The sequence below is a fragment of the Pseudorasbora parva genome, chromosome 5, assembly GCF_024679245.1.
Source record: "Pseudorasbora parva isolate DD20220531a chromosome 5, ASM2467924v1, whole genome shotgun sequence".
In the NCBI taxonomy this organism is placed as follows: Eukaryota; Metazoa; Chordata; class Actinopteri; order Cypriniformes; family Gobionidae; genus Pseudorasbora; species Pseudorasbora parva.
Window position 1 is genome coordinate 4,511,633 of NC_090176.1, and position 15,272 is coordinate 4,526,904.

The 15,272-nt window shown below is 43.2% G+C and overlaps 50 non-coding genes across 50 annotated transcripts; all 50 read left to right on the forward strand.

Moving 5' to 3' along the window:
- The first annotated feature begins 9 nt into the window (after positions 1-9).
- Positions 10-82, forward strand: trnav-uac (transfer RNA valine (anticodon UAC)). The gene has a single exon. It is a non-coding gene; the product is annotated as a tRNA-Val (tRNA).
- Positions 83-322: 240 nt separating this feature from the next.
- trnai-aau (transfer RNA isoleucine (anticodon AAU)) lies at positions 323-395 on the forward strand. The gene has a single exon. It is a non-coding gene; the product is annotated as a tRNA-Ile (tRNA).
- A 123-nt stretch (positions 396-518) lies between these two features.
- trnal-caa (transfer RNA leucine (anticodon CAA)) lies at positions 519-591 on the forward strand. Its single transcript has one exon. It is a non-coding gene; the product is annotated as a tRNA-Leu (tRNA).
- A 738-nt stretch (positions 592-1,329) lies between these two features.
- Positions 1,330-1,402, forward strand: trnav-uac (transfer RNA valine (anticodon UAC)). The gene has a single exon. It is a non-coding gene; the product is annotated as a tRNA-Val (tRNA).
- Positions 1,403-1,642: 240 nt separating this feature from the next.
- trnav-aac (transfer RNA valine (anticodon AAC)) lies at positions 1,643-1,715 on the forward strand. Its single transcript has one exon. It is a non-coding gene; the product is annotated as a tRNA-Val (tRNA).
- Positions 1,716-1,838: 123 nt separating this feature from the next.
- trnav-cac (transfer RNA valine (anticodon CAC)) lies at positions 1,839-1,911 on the forward strand. The gene has a single exon. It is a non-coding gene; the product is annotated as a tRNA-Val (tRNA).
- Positions 1,912-2,150: 239 nt separating this feature from the next.
- Positions 2,151-2,223, forward strand: trnav-aac (transfer RNA valine (anticodon AAC)). The gene has a single exon. It is a non-coding gene; the product is annotated as a tRNA-Val (tRNA).
- A 121-nt stretch (positions 2,224-2,344) lies between these two features.
- On the forward strand, positions 2,345-2,417 carry trnav-cac (transfer RNA valine (anticodon CAC)). The gene has a single exon. It is a non-coding gene; the product is annotated as a tRNA-Val (tRNA).
- A 232-nt stretch (positions 2,418-2,649) lies between these two features.
- trnav-uac (transfer RNA valine (anticodon UAC)) lies at positions 2,650-2,722 on the forward strand. The gene has a single exon. It is a non-coding gene; the product is annotated as a tRNA-Val (tRNA).
- A 240-nt stretch (positions 2,723-2,962) lies between these two features.
- Positions 2,963-3,035, forward strand: trnav-aac (transfer RNA valine (anticodon AAC)). Its single transcript has one exon. It is a non-coding gene; the product is annotated as a tRNA-Val (tRNA).
- A 123-nt stretch (positions 3,036-3,158) lies between these two features.
- On the forward strand, positions 3,159-3,231 carry trnav-cac (transfer RNA valine (anticodon CAC)). The gene has a single exon. It is a non-coding gene; the product is annotated as a tRNA-Val (tRNA).
- A 239-nt stretch (positions 3,232-3,470) lies between these two features.
- On the forward strand, positions 3,471-3,543 carry trnav-uac (transfer RNA valine (anticodon UAC)). The gene has a single exon. It is a non-coding gene; the product is annotated as a tRNA-Val (tRNA).
- Positions 3,544-3,783: 240 nt separating this feature from the next.
- On the forward strand, positions 3,784-3,856 carry trnav-aac (transfer RNA valine (anticodon AAC)). Its single transcript has one exon. It is a non-coding gene; the product is annotated as a tRNA-Val (tRNA).
- Positions 3,857-3,977: 121 nt separating this feature from the next.
- trnav-cac (transfer RNA valine (anticodon CAC)) lies at positions 3,978-4,050 on the forward strand. The gene has a single exon. It is a non-coding gene; the product is annotated as a tRNA-Val (tRNA).
- Positions 4,051-4,282: 232 nt separating this feature from the next.
- Positions 4,283-4,355, forward strand: trnav-uac (transfer RNA valine (anticodon UAC)). Its single transcript has one exon. It is a non-coding gene; the product is annotated as a tRNA-Val (tRNA).
- A 240-nt stretch (positions 4,356-4,595) lies between these two features.
- Positions 4,596-4,668, forward strand: trnav-aac (transfer RNA valine (anticodon AAC)). Its single transcript has one exon. It is a non-coding gene; the product is annotated as a tRNA-Val (tRNA).
- A 123-nt stretch (positions 4,669-4,791) lies between these two features.
- trnav-cac (transfer RNA valine (anticodon CAC)) lies at positions 4,792-4,864 on the forward strand. The gene has a single exon. It is a non-coding gene; the product is annotated as a tRNA-Val (tRNA).
- A 338-nt stretch (positions 4,865-5,202) lies between these two features.
- On the forward strand, positions 5,203-5,275 carry trnav-uac (transfer RNA valine (anticodon UAC)). The gene has a single exon. It is a non-coding gene; the product is annotated as a tRNA-Val (tRNA).
- Positions 5,276-5,515: 240 nt separating this feature from the next.
- On the forward strand, positions 5,516-5,588 carry trnav-aac (transfer RNA valine (anticodon AAC)). Its single transcript has one exon. It is a non-coding gene; the product is annotated as a tRNA-Val (tRNA).
- Positions 5,589-6,023: 435 nt separating this feature from the next.
- Positions 6,024-6,096, forward strand: trnav-aac (transfer RNA valine (anticodon AAC)). Its single transcript has one exon. It is a non-coding gene; the product is annotated as a tRNA-Val (tRNA).
- Positions 6,097-6,214: 118 nt separating this feature from the next.
- Positions 6,215-6,287, forward strand: trnav-cac (transfer RNA valine (anticodon CAC)). Its single transcript has one exon. It is a non-coding gene; the product is annotated as a tRNA-Val (tRNA).
- Positions 6,288-6,519: 232 nt separating this feature from the next.
- Positions 6,520-6,592, forward strand: trnav-uac (transfer RNA valine (anticodon UAC)). Its single transcript has one exon. It is a non-coding gene; the product is annotated as a tRNA-Val (tRNA).
- A 434-nt stretch (positions 6,593-7,026) lies between these two features.
- trnav-cac (transfer RNA valine (anticodon CAC)) lies at positions 7,027-7,099 on the forward strand. Its single transcript has one exon. It is a non-coding gene; the product is annotated as a tRNA-Val (tRNA).
- Positions 7,100-7,331: 232 nt separating this feature from the next.
- trnav-uac (transfer RNA valine (anticodon UAC)) lies at positions 7,332-7,404 on the forward strand. Its single transcript has one exon. It is a non-coding gene; the product is annotated as a tRNA-Val (tRNA).
- A 240-nt stretch (positions 7,405-7,644) lies between these two features.
- trnav-aac (transfer RNA valine (anticodon AAC)) lies at positions 7,645-7,717 on the forward strand. The gene has a single exon. It is a non-coding gene; the product is annotated as a tRNA-Val (tRNA).
- Positions 7,718-7,840: 123 nt separating this feature from the next.
- On the forward strand, positions 7,841-7,913 carry trnav-cac (transfer RNA valine (anticodon CAC)). Its single transcript has one exon. It is a non-coding gene; the product is annotated as a tRNA-Val (tRNA).
- Positions 7,914-8,152: 239 nt separating this feature from the next.
- On the forward strand, positions 8,153-8,225 carry trnav-uac (transfer RNA valine (anticodon UAC)). Its single transcript has one exon. It is a non-coding gene; the product is annotated as a tRNA-Val (tRNA).
- Positions 8,226-8,465: 240 nt separating this feature from the next.
- trnav-aac (transfer RNA valine (anticodon AAC)) lies at positions 8,466-8,538 on the forward strand. The gene has a single exon. It is a non-coding gene; the product is annotated as a tRNA-Val (tRNA).
- A 368-nt stretch (positions 8,539-8,906) lies between these two features.
- On the forward strand, positions 8,907-8,979 carry trnav-uac (transfer RNA valine (anticodon UAC)). Its single transcript has one exon. It is a non-coding gene; the product is annotated as a tRNA-Val (tRNA).
- A 240-nt stretch (positions 8,980-9,219) lies between these two features.
- trnav-aac (transfer RNA valine (anticodon AAC)) lies at positions 9,220-9,292 on the forward strand. Its single transcript has one exon. It is a non-coding gene; the product is annotated as a tRNA-Val (tRNA).
- A 123-nt stretch (positions 9,293-9,415) lies between these two features.
- On the forward strand, positions 9,416-9,488 carry trnav-cac (transfer RNA valine (anticodon CAC)). Its single transcript has one exon. It is a non-coding gene; the product is annotated as a tRNA-Val (tRNA).
- A 239-nt stretch (positions 9,489-9,727) lies between these two features.
- Positions 9,728-9,800, forward strand: trnav-aac (transfer RNA valine (anticodon AAC)). The gene has a single exon. It is a non-coding gene; the product is annotated as a tRNA-Val (tRNA).
- Positions 9,801-10,226: 426 nt separating this feature from the next.
- On the forward strand, positions 10,227-10,299 carry trnav-uac (transfer RNA valine (anticodon UAC)). Its single transcript has one exon. It is a non-coding gene; the product is annotated as a tRNA-Val (tRNA).
- Positions 10,300-10,539: 240 nt separating this feature from the next.
- On the forward strand, positions 10,540-10,612 carry trnav-aac (transfer RNA valine (anticodon AAC)). Its single transcript has one exon. It is a non-coding gene; the product is annotated as a tRNA-Val (tRNA).
- Positions 10,613-10,735: 123 nt separating this feature from the next.
- Positions 10,736-10,808, forward strand: trnav-cac (transfer RNA valine (anticodon CAC)). Its single transcript has one exon. It is a non-coding gene; the product is annotated as a tRNA-Val (tRNA).
- A 239-nt stretch (positions 10,809-11,047) lies between these two features.
- trnav-uac (transfer RNA valine (anticodon UAC)) lies at positions 11,048-11,120 on the forward strand. Its single transcript has one exon. It is a non-coding gene; the product is annotated as a tRNA-Val (tRNA).
- Positions 11,121-11,360: 240 nt separating this feature from the next.
- On the forward strand, positions 11,361-11,433 carry trnav-aac (transfer RNA valine (anticodon AAC)). The gene has a single exon. It is a non-coding gene; the product is annotated as a tRNA-Val (tRNA).
- Positions 11,434-11,554: 121 nt separating this feature from the next.
- Positions 11,555-11,627, forward strand: trnav-cac (transfer RNA valine (anticodon CAC)). The gene has a single exon. It is a non-coding gene; the product is annotated as a tRNA-Val (tRNA).
- Positions 11,628-11,859: 232 nt separating this feature from the next.
- On the forward strand, positions 11,860-11,932 carry trnav-uac (transfer RNA valine (anticodon UAC)). The gene has a single exon. It is a non-coding gene; the product is annotated as a tRNA-Val (tRNA).
- A 240-nt stretch (positions 11,933-12,172) lies between these two features.
- On the forward strand, positions 12,173-12,245 carry trnav-aac (transfer RNA valine (anticodon AAC)). The gene has a single exon. It is a non-coding gene; the product is annotated as a tRNA-Val (tRNA).
- A 123-nt stretch (positions 12,246-12,368) lies between these two features.
- trnav-cac (transfer RNA valine (anticodon CAC)) lies at positions 12,369-12,441 on the forward strand. The gene has a single exon. It is a non-coding gene; the product is annotated as a tRNA-Val (tRNA).
- Positions 12,442-12,673: 232 nt separating this feature from the next.
- Positions 12,674-12,746, forward strand: trnav-uac (transfer RNA valine (anticodon UAC)). Its single transcript has one exon. It is a non-coding gene; the product is annotated as a tRNA-Val (tRNA).
- A 223-nt stretch (positions 12,747-12,969) lies between these two features.
- trnav-aac (transfer RNA valine (anticodon AAC)) lies at positions 12,970-13,042 on the forward strand. Its single transcript has one exon. It is a non-coding gene; the product is annotated as a tRNA-Val (tRNA).
- Positions 13,043-13,165: 123 nt separating this feature from the next.
- On the forward strand, positions 13,166-13,238 carry trnav-cac (transfer RNA valine (anticodon CAC)). The gene has a single exon. It is a non-coding gene; the product is annotated as a tRNA-Val (tRNA).
- Positions 13,239-13,477: 239 nt separating this feature from the next.
- trnav-uac (transfer RNA valine (anticodon UAC)) lies at positions 13,478-13,550 on the forward strand. Its single transcript has one exon. It is a non-coding gene; the product is annotated as a tRNA-Val (tRNA).
- A 223-nt stretch (positions 13,551-13,773) lies between these two features.
- On the forward strand, positions 13,774-13,846 carry trnav-aac (transfer RNA valine (anticodon AAC)). The gene has a single exon. It is a non-coding gene; the product is annotated as a tRNA-Val (tRNA).
- A 435-nt stretch (positions 13,847-14,281) lies between these two features.
- On the forward strand, positions 14,282-14,354 carry trnav-uac (transfer RNA valine (anticodon UAC)). The gene has a single exon. It is a non-coding gene; the product is annotated as a tRNA-Val (tRNA).
- Positions 14,355-14,594: 240 nt separating this feature from the next.
- On the forward strand, positions 14,595-14,667 carry trnav-aac (transfer RNA valine (anticodon AAC)). Its single transcript has one exon. It is a non-coding gene; the product is annotated as a tRNA-Val (tRNA).
- Positions 14,668-14,788: 121 nt separating this feature from the next.
- On the forward strand, positions 14,789-14,861 carry trnav-cac (transfer RNA valine (anticodon CAC)). Its single transcript has one exon. It is a non-coding gene; the product is annotated as a tRNA-Val (tRNA).
- Positions 14,862-15,093: 232 nt separating this feature from the next.
- On the forward strand, positions 15,094-15,166 carry trnav-uac (transfer RNA valine (anticodon UAC)). Its single transcript has one exon. It is a non-coding gene; the product is annotated as a tRNA-Val (tRNA).
- Positions 15,167-15,272: the final 106 nt, after the last annotated feature.

Sequence of the window (15,272 nt, forward strand, 5' to 3'; positions counted from 1 at the left end):
CACTGTGAGGTTTCTCTAGTGTAGTGGTTATCACGTTCGCTTTACACGCGAAAGGTCCCCAGTTCGAAACTGGGCAGAAACAAATTGAGTGTTTTTTAACTAAACATGCTGAAATGGATCTCCGGCAAGCGCATTTCCACACTACAAAGGCTCCAATTTCAAGCTAGTTGAAGGCAATCGTGCTAAGGATCTCAAGACAGACTACCAAGCCCAATGAGCACTTTCCTGTTGCTTGTGGAATTTACACAGACCAACACTCTGATTGCAGGGCAGATTATGGGATGAACCTGTCTTGGAAAAAGGCAATTAAGCTCACCATGAGGTTTCTGTAGTGTAGTGGTTATCACGTTCGCCTAATACGCGAAAGGTCCTCGGTTCGAAACCGAGCAGAAACAGCGGTCAGCTTTTGACAGAAAGTATAGATTGTTTGCGACGCTAAGAGTATTTAGCTCTCTTTTACATTATACGTTTTTTAAAATTCGTGATTCGCAAGACTTCCTTATGCTACCTCAAGACAGGTTTCCATAGTGTAGTGGTTATCACGTTCGCCTCAAACGCGAAAGGTCCCCAGTTCGAAACTGGGTGGAAACATCTTGAGTAATTTTTACTATATGTGCTGAAATGGCTCTCAGGTTAGTGGATTTCCATGCTACAAAGGCTGTAATTTCAAGCTATTTGGAGGCAATCATACAAAGGACCTCAAGTCAGACTGCCATGATGAATTAGCTCTGTCCTGTTGTTTGTGGAATCTACACAGACTGACACTCTGCTTGCAGTGCATATTATTGGATGAACCTGTCTTGGAAAAAGACCACTCAACCCAAAGTGAAGTTTCTGTAGTGTAGTGGTTATCACGTTCGCCTAACACGCGAAAGGTCCTCGGTTCGAAACCGGGCAGAAACAGCGACCAACTTTTGACAGAAAGTATGAATTGTTTGCAACGCCAAGAGTATCTATCTCCCTTTTACGTTATACACATTTTAATTTGTGAGTCTGAAGATTTTCTTCTGCTTCCTGAAGACAGGTTTCCATAGTGTAGTGGTTATCACATTCGCCTCACACGCGAAAGGTCCCCAGTTCGAAACTGGGTGGAAACAACTTGAGCAATTTTTACTATATGTGCTGAAATGGCTCTAAGGTAAGTGGATATCCAGCTACAAAGGCTAAAAGCTATTTGAAGGCAATCATACTAAGGATCTCAAGCCAGACTCCAATGGTGAATTATCTCTGTTCTGTTGTTTGTGGAATCTACACAGACTGACACTCTGCTTGCGGTGCAGATTATGGGATGAACCTGTCTTGGAAAAAGGCCACTAAACTCACTGTGAGGTTTCTCTAGTGTAGTGGTTATTACGTTCGCTTTACACGCGAAAGGTCCCCAGTTCGAAACTGGGCAGAAACAAATTGAGTGTTTTTTAACTAAACATGCTGAAATGGATCTCCGGCAAGCGCATTTCCACACTACAAAGGCTCCAATTTCAAGCTAGTTGAAGGCAATCGTGCTAAGGATCTCAAGACAGACTACCAAGCCCAATGAGCACTTTCCTGTTGCTTGTGGAATTTACACAGACCAACACTCTGATTGCAGGGCAGATTATGGGATGAACCTGTCTTGGAAAAAGGCAATTAAGCTCACCATGAGGTTTCTGTAGTGTAGTGGTTATCACGTTCGCCTAACACGCGAAAGGTCCTCGGTTCGAAACCGAGCAGAAACAGCGGTCAGCTTTTGACAGAAAGTATAGATTGTTTGCGACGCTAAGAGTATTTAGCTCTCTTTTACATTATACGTTTTTTAAAATTCGTGATTCGCAAGACTTCCTTATGCTACCTCAAGACAGGTTTCCATAGTGTAGTGGTTATCACGTTCGCCTCACACGCGAAAGGTCCCCAGTTCGAAACTGGGTGGAAACATCTTGAGTAATTTTTACTATATGTGCTGAAATGGCTCTCAGGTTAGTGGATTTCCATGCTACAAAGGCTGTAATTTCAAGCTATTTGGAGGCAATCATACAAAGGACCTCAAGTCAGACTGCCATGATGAATTAGCTCTGTCCTGTTGTTTGTGGAATCTACACAGACTGACACTCTGCTTGCAGTGCATATTATTGGATGAACCTGTCTTGGAAAAAGACCACTCAACCCAAAGTGAAGTTTCTGTAGTGTAGTGGTTATCACGTTCGCCTAACACGCGAAAGGTCCTCGGTTCGAAACCGAGCAGAAACAGCGACCAACTTTTGACAGAAAGTATGAATTGTTTGCAACGCTAAGAGTATCTATCTCCCTTTTACATTATACACATTTTAATTTGTGAGTCTGAAGATTTTCTTCTGCTTCCTGAAGACAGGTTTCCATAGTGTAGTGGTTATCACGTTCGCCTCACACGCGAAAGGTCCCCAGTTCGAAACTGGGTGGAAACAACTTGAGCAATTTTTACTATATGTGCTGAAATGGCTCTAAGGTAAGTGGATATCCAGCTACAAAGGCTAAAAGCTATTTGAAGGCAATCATACTAAGGATCTCAAGCCAGACTCCAATGGTGAATTATCTCTGTTCTGTTGTTTGTGGAATCTACACAGACTGACACTCTGCTTGCGGTGCAGATTATGGGATGAACCTGTCTTGGAAAAAGGCCACTAAACTCACTGTGAGGTTTCTGTAGTGTAGTGGTTATCACGTTCGCTTTACACGCGAAAGGTCCCCAGTTCGAAACTGGGCAGAAACAAATTGAGTGTTTTTTAACTAAACATGCTGAAATGGATCTCCGGCAAGCGCATTTCCACACTACAAAGGCTCCAATTTCAAGCTAGTTGAAGGCAATCGTGCTAAGGATCTCAAGACAGACTACCAAGCCCAATGAGCACTTTCCTGTTGCTTGTGGAATTTACACAGACCAACACTCTGATTGCAGGGCAGATTATGGGATGAACCTGTCTTGGAAAAAGGCAATTAAGCTCACCATGAGGTTTCTGTAGTGTAGTGGTTATCACGTTCGCCTAACACGCGAAAGGTCCTCGGTTCGAAACCGAGCAGAAACAGCGGTCAGCTTTTGACAGAAAGTATAGATTGTTTGCGACGCTAAGAGTATTTAGCTCTCTTTTACATTATACGTTTTTTAAAATTCGTGATTCGCAAGACTTCCTTATGCTACCTCAAGACAGGTTTCCATAGTGTAGTGGTTATCACGTTCGCCTCACACGCGAAAGGTCCCCAGTTCGAAACTGGGTGGAAACATCTTGAGTAATTTTTACTATATGTGCTGAAATGGCTCTCAGGTTAGTGGATTTCCATGCTACAAAGGCTGTAATTTCAAGCTATTTGGAGGCAATCATACTAAGGACCTCAAGTCAGACTACCATGATGAATTAGCTCTGTCCTGTTGTTTGTGGAATCTACACAGACTGACACTCTGCTTGCAGTGCATATTATTGGATGAACCTGTCTTGGAAAAAGGCCACTAAACTCACTGTGAGGTTTCTGTAGTGTAGTGGTTATCACGTTCGCTTTACACGCGAAAGGTCCCCAGTTCGAAACTGGGCAGAAACAAATTGAGTGTTTTTTAACTAATCATGCTGAAATGGATCTCCGGCAATCGCATTTCCACACTACAAAGGCTCCAATTTCAAGCTAGTTGAAGGCAATCGTGCTAAGGATCTCAAGACAGACTACCAAGCCCAATGAGCACTTTCCTGTTGCTTGTGGAATTTACACAGACCAACACTCTGATTGCAGGGCAGATTATGGGATGAACCTGTCTTGGAAAAAGGCAATTAGGCTCACCATGAGGTTTCTGTAGTGTAGTGGTTATCACGTTCGCCTAACACGCGAAAGGTCCTCGGTTCGAAACCGAGCAGAAACAGCGACCAACTTTTGACAGAAAGTATGAATTGTTTGCAACGCCAAGAGTATCTATCTCCCTTTTACATTATACACATTTTAATTTGTGAGTCTGAAGATTTTCTTCTGCTTCCTGAAGACAGGTTTCCATAGTGTAGTGGTTATCACGTTCGCCTCACACGCGAAAGGTCCCCAGTTCGAAACTGGGTGGAAACAACTTGAGCAATTTTTACTATATGTGCTGAAATGGCTCTAAGGTAAGTGGATATCCAGCTACAAAGGCTAAAAGCTATTTGAAGGCAATCATACTAAGGATCTCAAGCCAGACTCCAATGGTGAATTATCTCTGTTCTGTTGTTTGTGGAATCTACACAGACTGACACTCTGCTTGCGGTGCAGATTATGGGATGAACCTGTCTTGGAAAAAGGCCACTAAACTCACTGTGAGGTTTCTGTAGTGTAGTGGTTATCACGTTCGCTTTACACGCGAAAGGTCCCCAGTTCGAAACTGGGCAGAAACAAATTGAGTGTTTTTTAACTAAACATGCTGAAATGGATCTCCGGCAAGCGCATTTCCACACTACAAAGGCTCCAATTTCAAGCTAGTTGAAGGCAATCGTGCTAAGGATCTCAAGACAGACTACCAAGCCCAATGAGCACTTTCCTGTTGCTTGTGGAATTTACACAGACCAACACTCTGATTGCAGGGCAGATTATGGGATGAACCTGTCTTGGAAAAAGGCAATTAAGCTCACCATGAGGTTTCTGTAGTGTAGTGGTTATCACGTTCGCCTAACACGCGAAAGGTCCTCGGTTCGAAACCGAGCAGAAACAGCGGTCAGCTTTTGACAGAAAGTATAGATTGTTTGCGACGCTAAGAGTATTTAGCTCTCTTTTACATTATACGTTTTTTAAAATTCGTGATTCGCAAGACTTCCTTATGCTACCTCAAGACAGGTTTCCATAGTGTAGTGGTTATCACGTTCGCCTCACACGCGAAAGGTCCCCAGTTCGAAACTGGGTGGAAACATCTTGAGTAATTTTTACTATATGTGCTGAAATGGCTCTCAGGTTAGTGGATTTCCATGCTACAAAGGCTAACCACTCAACCCAAAGTGAAGTTTCGAGAGGGAACAACTTGAGCAATTTTTACTATATGTGCTGAAATGGCTCTAAGGTAAGTGGATATCCAGCTACAAAGGCTAAAAGCTATTTGAAGGCAATCATACTAAGGATCTCAAGCCAGACTCCAATGGTGAATTATCTCTGTTCTGTTGTTTGTGGAATCTACACAGACTGACACTCTGCTTGCGGTGCAGATTATGGGATGAACCTGTCTTGGAAAAAGGCCACTAAACTCACTGTGAGGTTTCTGTAGTGTAGTGGTTATCACGTTCGCTTTACACGCGAAAGGTCCCCATTTCGAAACTGGGCAGAAACAAATTGAGTGTTTTTTAACTAAACATGCTGAAATGGATCTCCGGCAAGCGCATTTCCACACTACAAAGGCTCCAATTTCAAGCTAGTTGAAGGCAATCGTGCTAAGGATCTCAAGACAGACTACCAAGCCCAATGAGCACTTTCCTGTTGCTTGTGGAATTTACACAGACCAACACTCTGATTGCAGGGCAGATTATGGGATGAACCTGTCTTGGAAAAAGGCAATTAAGCTCACCATGAGGTTTCTGTAGTGTAGTGGTTATCACGTTCGCCTAACACGCGAAAGGTCCTCGGTTCGAAACCGAGCAGAAACAGCGGTCAGCTTTTGACAGAAAGTATAGATTGTTTGCGACGCTAAGAGTATTTAGCTCTCTTTTACATTATACGTTTTTTAAAATTCGTGATTCGCAAGACTTCCTTATGCTACCTCAAGACAGGTTTCCATAGTGTAGTGGTTATCACGTTCGCCTCACACGCGAAAGGTCCCCAGTTCGAAACTGGGTGGTAACATCTTGAGTAATTTTTACTATATGTGCTGAAATGGCTCTCAGGTTAGTGGATTTCCATGCTACAAAGGCTGTAATTTCAAGCTATTTGGAGGCAATCATACTAAGGACCTCAAGTCAGACTACCATGATGAATTAGCTCTGTCCTGTTGTTTGTGGAATCTACACAGACTGACACTCTGCTTGCAGTGCATATTATTGGATGAACCTGTCTTGGAAAAAGACCACTCAACCCAAAGTGAAGTTTCTGTAGTGTAGTGGTTATCACGTTCGCCTAACACGCGAAAGGTCCTCGGTTCGAAACCGAGCAGAAACAGCGACCAACTTTTGACAGAAAGTATGAATTGTTTGCAACGCAAAGAGTATCTATCTCCCTTTTACATTATACACATTTTAATTTGTGAGTCTGAAGATTTTCTTCTGCTACCTGACAGGTTTCCATAGTGTAGTGGTTATCACGTTCGCCTCACACGCGAAAGGTCCCCAGTTCGAAACTGGGTGGAAACAACTTGAGCAATTTTTACTATATGTGCTGAAATGGCTCTAAGGTAAGTGGATATCCAGCTACAAAGGCTAAAAGCTATTTGAAGGCAATCATACTAAGGATCTCAAGCCAGACTCCAATGGTGAATTATCTCTGTTCTGTTGTTTGTGGAATCTACACAGACTGACACTCTGCTTGCGGTGCAGATTATGGGATGAACCTGTCTTGGAAAAAGGCCACTAAACTCACTGTGAGGTTTCTGTAGTGTAGTGGTTATCACGTTCGCTTTACACGCGAAAGGTCCCCATTTCGAAACTGGGCAGAAACAAATTGAGTGTTTTTTAACTAAACATGCTGAAATGGATCTCCGGCAAGCGCATTTCCACACTACAAAGGCTCCAATTTCAAGCTAGTTGAAGGCAATCGTGCTAAGGATCTCAAGACAGACTACCAAGCCCAATGAGCACTTTCCTGTTGCTTGTGGAATTTACACAGACCAACACTCTGATTGCAGGGCAGATTATGGGATGAACCTGTCTTGGAAAAAGGCAATTAAGCTCACCATGAGGTTTCTGTAGTGTAGTGGTTATCACGTTCGCCTAACACGCGGAAGGTCCTCGGTTCGAAACCGAGCAGAAACAGCGGTCAACTTTTGACAGAAAGTATGAATTGTTTGCAACGCCAAGAGTATCTATCTCCCTTTTACATTATACACATTTTAATTTGTGAGTCTGAAGATTTTCTTCTGTTTCCTGAAGACAGGTTTCCATAGTGTAGTGGTTATCACGTTCGCCTCACACGCGAAAGGTCCCCAGTTCGAAACTGGGTGGAAACAACTTGAGCAATTTTTACTATATGTGCTGAAATGGCTCTAAGGTAAGTGGATATCCAGCTACAAAGGCTAAAAGCTATTTGAAGGCAATCATACTAAGGATCTCAAGCCAGACTCCAATGGTGAATTATCTCTGTTCTGTTGTTTGTGGAATCTACACAGACTGACACTCTGCTTGCGGTGCAGATTATGGGATGAACCTGTCTTGGAAAAAGGCCACTAAACTCACTGTGAGGTTTCTGTAGTGTAGTGGTTATCACGTTCGCTTTACACGCGAAAGGTCCCCAGTTCGAAACTGGGCAGAAACAAATTGAGTGTTTTTTAACTAAACATGCTGAAATGGATCTCCGGCAAGCGCATTTCCACACTACAAAGGCTCCAATTTCAAGCTAGTTGAAGGCAATCGTGCTAAGGATCTCAAGACAGACTACCAAGCCCAATGAGCACTTTCCTGTTGCTTGTGGAATTTACACAGACCAACACTCTGATTGCAGGGCAGATTATGGGATGAACCTGTCTTGGAAAAAGGCAATTAAGCTCACCATGAGGTTTCTGTAGTGTAGTGGTTATCACGTTCGCCTAACACGCGAAAGGTCCTCGGTTCGAAACCGAGCAGAAACAGCGGTCAGCTTTTGACAGAAAGTATAGATTGTTTGCGACGCTAAGAGTATTTAGCTCTCTTTTACATTATACGTTTTTTAAAATTCGTGATTCGCAAGACTTCCTTATGCTACCTCAAGACAGGTTTCCATAGTGTAGTGGTTATCACGTTCGCCTCACACGCGAAAGGTCCCCAGTTCGAAACTGGGTGGAAACATCTTGAGTAATTTTTACTATATGTGCTGAAATGGCTCTCAGGTTAGTGGATTTCCATGCTACAAAGGCTGTAATTTCAAGCTATTTGGAGGCAATCATACTAAGGACCTCAAGTCAGACTACCATGATGAATTAGCTCTGTCCTGTTGTTTGTGGAATCTACACAGACTGACACTCTGCTTGCAGTGCATATTATTGGATGAACCTGTCTTGGAAAAAGGCCACTAAACTCACTGTGAGGTTTCTGTAGTGTAGTGGTTATCACGTTCGCTTTACACGCGAAAGGTCCCCAGTTCGAAACTGGGCAGAAACAAATTGAGTGTTTTTTAACTAATCATGCTGAAATGGATCTCCGGCAAGCGCATTTCCACACTACAAAGGCTCCAATTTCAAGCTAGTTGAAGGCAATCGTGCTAAGGATCTCAAGACAGACTACCAAGCCCAATGAGCACTTTCCTGTTGCTTGTGGAATTTACACAGACCAACACTCTGATTGCAGGGCAGATTATGGGATGAACCTGTCTTGGAAAAAGGCAATTAGGCTCACCATGAGGTTTCTGTAGTGTAGTGGTTATCACGTTCGCCTAACACGCGAAAGGTCCTCGGTTCGAAACCGAGCAGAAACAGCGACCAACTTTTGACAGAAAGTATGAATTGTTTGCAACGCCAAGAGTATCTATCTCCCTTTTACATTATACACATTTTAATTTGTGAGTCTGAAGATTTTCTTCTGCTTCCCCAGTTCGAAACTGGGTGGAAACAACTTGAGCAATTTTTACTATATGTGCTGAAATGGCTCTAAGGTAAGTGGATATCCAGCTACAAAGGCTAAAAGCTATTTGAAGGCAATCATACTAAGGATCTCAAGCCAGACTCCAATGGTGAATTATCTCTGTTCTGTTGTTTGTGGAATCTACACAGACTGACACTCTGCTTGCGGTGCAGATTATGGGATGAACCTGTCTTGGAAAAAGGCCACTAAACTCACTGTGAGGTTTCTGTAGTGTAGTGGTTATCACGTTCGCTTTACACGCGAAAGGTCCCCAGTTCGAAACTGGGCAGAAACAAATTGAGTGTTTTTTAACTAAACATGCTGAAATGGATCTCCGGCAAGCGCATTTCCACACTACAAAGGCTCCAATTTCAAGCTAGTTGAAGGCAATCGTGCTAAGGATCTCAAGACAGACTACCAAGCCCAATGAGCACTTTCCTGTTGCTTGTGGAATTTACACAGACCAACACTCTGATTGCAGGGCAGATTATGGGATGAACCTGTCTTGGAAAAAGGCAATTAAGCTCACCATGAGGTTTCTGTAGTGTAGTGGTTATCACGTTCGCCTAACACGCGAAAGGTCCTCGGTTCGAAACCGAGCAGAAACAGCGGTCAGCTTTTGACAGAAAGTATAGATTGTTTGCGACGCTAAGAGTATTTAGCTCTCTTTTACATTATACGTTTTTTAAAATTCGTGATTCGCAAGACTTCCTTATGCTACCTCAAGACAGGTTTCCATAGTGTAGTGGTTATCACGTTCGCCTCACACGCGAAAGGTCCCCAGTTCGAAACTGGGTGGAAACATCTTGAGTAATTTTTACTATATGTGCTGAAATGGCTCTCAGGTTAGTGGATTTCCATGCTACAAAGGCTGTAATTTCAAGCTATTTGGAGGCAATCATACTAAGGACCTCAAGTCAGACTACCATGATGAATTAGCTCTGTCCTGTTGTTTGTGGAATCTACACAGACTGACACTCTGCTTGCAGTGCATATTATTGGATGAACCTGTCTTGGAAAAAGACCACTCAACCCAAAGTGAAGTTTCTGTAGTGTAGTGGTTATCACGTTCGCCTAACACGCGAAAGGTCCTCGGTTCGAAACCGAGCAGAAACAGCGACAAACTTTTGACAGAAAGTATGAATTGTTTGCAACGCCAAGAGTATCTATCTCCCTTTTACATTATACACATTTTAATTTGTGAGTCTGAAGATTTTCTTCTGCTTCCTGAAGACAGGTTTCCATAGTGTAGTGGTTATCACGTTCGCCTCACACGCGAAAGGTCCCCAGTTCGAAACTCGGTGGAAACAACTTGAGCAATTTTTACTATATGTGCTGAAATGGCTCTAAGGTAAGTGGATATCCAGCTACAAAGGCTAAAAGCTATTTGAAGGCAATCATACTAAGGATCTCAAGCCAGACTCCAATGATGAATTATCTCTGTTCTGTTGTTTGTGGAATCTACACAGACTGACATTCTGCTTGTGGTGCAGATTATGGGATGAACCTGTCTTGGAAAAAGGCTACTAAACTCACTGTGAGGTTTCTGTAGTGTAGTGGTTATCACGTTCGCTTTACACGCGAAAGGTCCCCATTTCGAAACTGGGCAGAAACAAATTGAGTGTTTTTTAACTAAACATGCTGAAATGGATCTCCGGCAAGCGCATTTCCACACTACAAAGGCTCCAATTTCAAGCTAGTTGAAGGCAATCGTGCTAAGGATCTCAAGACAGACTACCAAGCCCAATGAGCACTTTCCTGTTGCTTGTGGAATTTACACAGACCAACACTCTGATTGCAGGGCAGATTATGGGATGAACCTGTCTTGGAAAAAGGCAATTAAGCTCACCATGAGGTTTCTGTAGTGTAGTGGTTATCACGTTCGCCTAACACGCGAAAGGTCCTCGGTTCGAAACCGAGCAGAAACAGCGGTCAGCTTTTGACAGAAAGTATAGATTGTTTGCGACGCTAAGAGTATTTAGCTCTCTTTTACATTATACGTTTTTTAAAATTCGTGATTCGCAAGACTTCCTTATGCTACCTCAAGACAGGTTTCCATAGTGTAGTGGTTATCACGTTCGCCTCACACGCGAAAGGTCCCCAGTTCGAAACTGGGTGGAAACATCTTGAGTAATTTTTACTATATGTGCTGAAATGGCTCTCAGGTTAGTGGATTTCCATGCTACAAAGGCTGTAATTTCAAGCTATTTGGAGGCAATCATACTAAGGACCTCAAGTCAGACTACCATGATGAATTAGCTCTGTCCTGTTGTTTGTGGAATCTACACAGACTGACACTCTGCTTGCAGTGCATATTATTGGATGAACCTGTCTTGGAAAAAGGCCACTAAACTCACTGTGAGGTTTCTGTAGTGTAGTGGTTATCACGTTCGCTTTACACGCGAAAGGTCCCCAGTTCGAAACTGGGCAGAAACAAATTGAGTGTTTTTTAACTAATCATGCTGAAATGGATCTCCGGCAAGCGCATTTCCACACTACAAAGGCTCCAATTTCAAGCTAGTTGAAGGCAATCGTGCTAAGGATCTCAAGACAGACTACCAAGCCCAATGAGCACTTTCCTGTTGCTTGTGGAATTTACACAGACCAACACTCTGATTGCAGGGCAGATTATGGGATGAACCTGTCTTGGAAAAAGGCAATTAGGCTCACCATGAGGTTTCTGTAGTGTAGTGGTTATCACGTTCGCCTAACACGCGAAAGGTCCTCGGTTCGAAACCGAGCAGAAACAGCGACCAACTTTTGACAGAAAGTATGAATTGTTTGCAACGCCAAGAGTATCTATCTCCCTTTTACATTATACACATTTTAATTTGTGAGTCTGAAGATTTTCTTCTGCTTCCTGAAGACAGGTTTCCATAGTGTAGTGGTTATCACGTTCGCCTCACACGCGAAAGGTCCCCAGTTCGAAACTGGGTGGAAACAACTTGAGCAATTTTTACTATATGTGCTGAAATGGCTCTAAGGTAAGTGGATATCCAGCTACAAAGGCTAAAAGCTATTTGAAGGCAATCATACTAAGGATCTCAAGCCAGACTCCAATGGTGAATTATCTCTGTTCTGTTGTTTGTGGAATCTACACAGACTGACACTCTGCTTGCGGTGCAGATTATGGGATGAACCTGTCTTGGAAAAAGGCCACTAAACTCACTGTGAGGTTTCTGTAGTGTAGTGGTTATCACGTTCGCTTTACACGCGAAAGGTCCCCAGTTCGAAACTGGGCAGAAACAAATTGAGTGTTTTTTAACTAAACATGCTGAAATGGATCTCCGGCAAGCGCATTTCCACACTACAAAGGCTCCAATTTCAAGCTAGTTGAAGGCAATCGTGCTAAGGATCTCAAGACAGACTACCAAGCCCAATGAGCACTTTCCTGTTGCTTGTGGAATTTACACAGACCAACACTCTGATTGCAGGGCAGATTATGGGATGAACCTGTCTTGGAAAAAGGCAATTAAGCTCACCATGAGGTTTCTGTAGTGTAGTGGTTATCACGTTCGCCTAACACGCGAAAGGTCCTCGGTTCGAAACCGAGCAGAAACAGCGGTCAGCTTTTGACAGAAAGTATAGATTGTTTGCGACGCTAAGAGTATTTAGCTCTCTTTTACATTATACGTTTTTTAAAATTCGTGATTCGCAAGACTTCCTTATGCTACCTCAAGACAGGTTTCCATAGTGTAGTGGTTATCACGTTCGCCTCACACGCGAAAGGTCCCCAGTTCGAAACTGGGTGGAAACAACTTGAGCAATTTTTACTATATGTGCTGAAATGGCTCTAAGGTAAGTGGATATCCAGCTACAAAGGCTAAAAGCTATTTGAAGGCAATCATACTAAGGATCTCAAGCCAGACTCCAATGGTGAATTATCTCTGTTCTGTTGTTTGTGGAATCTACACAGACTGACACTCTGCTTGCGGTGCAGATTATGGGATGAACCTGTCTTGGAAAAAGGCCACTAAACTCACTGTGAGGTTTCTGTAGTGTAGTGGTTATCACGTTCGCTTTACACGCGAAAGGTCCCCATTTCGAAACTGGGCAGAAACAAATTGAGTGCTGAAATGGATCTCCGGCAAGCGCATTTCCACACTACAAAGGCTCCAATTTCAAGCTAGTTGAAGGCAATCGTGCTAAGGATCTCAAGACAGACTACCAAGCCCAATGAGCACTTTCCTGTTGCTTGTGGAATTTACACAGACCAACACTCTGATTGCAGGGCAGATTATGGGATGAACCTGTCTTGGAAAAAGGCAATTAAGCTCACCATGAGGTTTCTGTAGTGTAGTGGTTATCACGTTCGCCTAACACGCGAAAGGTCCTCGGTTCGAAACCGAGCAGAAACAGCGGTCAGCTTTTGACAGAAAGTATAGATTGTTTGCGACGCTAAGAGTATTTAGCTCTCTTTTACATTATACGTTTTTTAAAATTCGTGATTCGCAAGACTTCCTTATGCTACCTCAAGACAGGTTTCCATAGTGTAGTGGTTATCACGTTCGCCTCACACGCGAAAGGTCCCCAGTTCGAAACTGGGTGGAAACATCTTGAGTAATTTTTACTATATGTGCTGAAATGGCTCTCAGGTTAGTGGATTTCCATGCTACAAAGGCTGTAATTTCAAGCTATTTGGAGGCAATCATACTAAGGACCTCAAGTCAGACTACCATGATGAATTAGCTCTGTCCTGTTGTTTGTGGAATCTACACAGACTGACACTCTGCTTGCAGTGCATATTATTGGATGAACCTGTCTTGGAAAAAGGCCACTAAACTCACTGTGAGGTTTCTGTAGTGTAGTGGTTATCACGTTCGCTTTACACGCGAAAGGTCCCCAGTTCGAAACTGGGCAGAAACAAATTGAGTGCTGAAATGGATCTCCGGCAAGCGCATTTCCACACTACAAAGGCTCCAATTTCAAGCTAGTTGAAGGCAATCGTGCTAAGGATCTCAAGACAGACTACCAAGCCCAATGAGCACTTTCCTGTTGCTTGTGGAATTTACACAGACCAACACTCTGATTGCAGGGCAGATTATGGGATGAACCTGTCTTGGAAAAAGGCAAATAAGCTCACCATGAGGTTTCTGTAGTGTAGTGGTTATCACGTTCGCCTAACACGCGAAAGGTCCTCGGTTCGAAACCGAGCAGAAACAGCGGTCAGCTTTTGACAGAAAGTATAGATTGTTTGCGACGCTAAGAGTATTTAGCTCTCTTTTACATTATACGTTTTTTAAAATTCGTGATTCGCAAGACTTCCTTATGCTACCTCTAGACAGGTTTCCATAGTGTAGTGGTTATCAAGTTCGCCTCACACGCGAAAGGTCCCCAGTTCGAAACTGGGTGGAAACATCTTGAGTAATTTTTACTATATGTGCTGAAATGGCTCTCAGGTTAGTGGATTTCCATGCTACAAAGGCTGTAATTTCAAGCTATTTGGAGGCAATCATACTAAGGACCTCAAGTCAGACTACCATGATGAATTAGCTCTGTCCTGTTGTTTGTGGAATCTACACAGACTGACACTCTGCTTGCAGTGCATATTATTGGATGAACCTGTCTTGGAAAAAGGCCACTAAACTCACTGTGAGGTTTCTGTAGTGTAGTGGTTATCACGTTCGCTTTACACGCGAAAGGTCCCCAGTTCGAAACTGGGCAGAAACAAATTGAGTGTTTTTTAACTAATCATGCTGAAATGGATCTCCGGCAAGCGCATTTCCACACTACAAAGGCTCCAATTTCAAGCTAGTTGAAGGCAATCGTGCTAAGGATCTCAAGACAGACTACCAAGCCCAATGAGCACTTTCCTGTTGCTTGTGGAATTTACACAGACCAACACTCTGATTGCAGGGCAGATTATGGGATGAACCTGTCTTGGAAAAAGGCAATTAGGCTCACCATGAGGTTTCTGTAGTGTAGTGGTTATCACGTTCGCCTAACACGCGAAAGGTCCTCGGTTCGAAACCGAGCAGAAACAGCGACCAACTTTTGACAGAAAGTATGAATTGTTTGCAACGCCAAGAGTATCTATCTCCCTTTTACATTATACACATTTTAATTTGTGAGTCTGAAGATTTTCTTCTGCTTCCTGAAGACAGGTTTCCATAGTGTAGTGGTTATCACGTTCGCCTCACACGCGAAAGGTCCCCAGTTCGAAACTGGGTGGAAACAACTTGAGCAATTTTTACTATATGTGCTGAAATGGCTCTAAGGTAAGTGGATATCCAGCTACAAAGGCTAAAAGCTATTTGAAGGCAATCATACTAAGGATCTCAAGCCAGACTCCAATGGTGAATTATCTCTGTTCTGTTGTTTGTGGAATCTACACAGACTGACACTCTGCTTGCGGTGCAGATTATGGGATGAACCTGTCTTGGAAAAAGGCCACTAAACTCACTGTGAGGTTTCTGTAGTGTAGTGGTTATCACGTTCGCTTTACACGCGAAAGGTCCCCAGTTCGAAACTGGGCAGAAACAAATTGAGTGTTTTTTAACTAAACATGCTGAAATGGATCTCCGGCAAGCGCATTTCCACACTACAAAGGCTCCAATTTCAAGCTAGTTGAAGGCAATCGTGCTAAGG